The sequence below is a fragment of the Geospiza fortis genome, unplaced genomic scaffold (genome assembly GCF_000277835.1).
Source record: "Geospiza fortis unplaced genomic scaffold, GeoFor_1.0 scaffold78, whole genome shotgun sequence".
Lineage (NCBI taxonomy): Eukaryota > Metazoa > Chordata > Aves > Passeriformes > Thraupidae > Geospiza > Geospiza fortis.
Window position 1 is genome coordinate 1,525,576 of NW_005054339.1, and position 389 is coordinate 1,525,964.

The following is a 389-nucleotide window of genomic DNA, read 5'->3' on the forward strand; positions in this document are numbered from 1 at the left end:
AGCAGCAGCAGTCACTCACACCCGCTCTGGGCGAAGCAGCAGTCACTCACACCCGCTGTGGGTGAAGCAGCCCGGAATGTGCAGTCACTGCGCAGCGCTGCTTTTTCGGGGAGCTCAGTCCCCAGGCCCTCTGCTGGGCACTGGGGTGAAGCCCAGGACACACGGGAGCCAAAGCAGAGCGTGAATGAAAAGCAGGAACAGAGTTATTGAAAACTGGCCGTAAGCACGCCAAGAGGATGGATAGGGAGGGGATGCCAAGGCCCCAGGAGTGGGGCTGCACCCAGTGAGGCTGCAGTGCCTGCTCCGTGCCCGGTGTGGGGCTCTGCAGACGCTGCAGCTGCAGAGAGCAGCGGGTGTGGAAGTCAGGGCAAGCCCCTCGGTATCCCCAG

At 63.0% G+C, this 389-nt stretch overlaps 1 protein-coding gene across 4 annotated transcripts in view; it reads left to right on the top strand.

Annotated features, from left to right (window-relative positions):
• The window catches only part of CACNA2D2 (calcium voltage-gated channel auxiliary subunit alpha2delta 2), a 185,642-nt gene that overhangs the window by 180,674 nt on the left and 4,579 nt on the right, over positions 1–389 (top strand). The window lies entirely within an intron of this gene.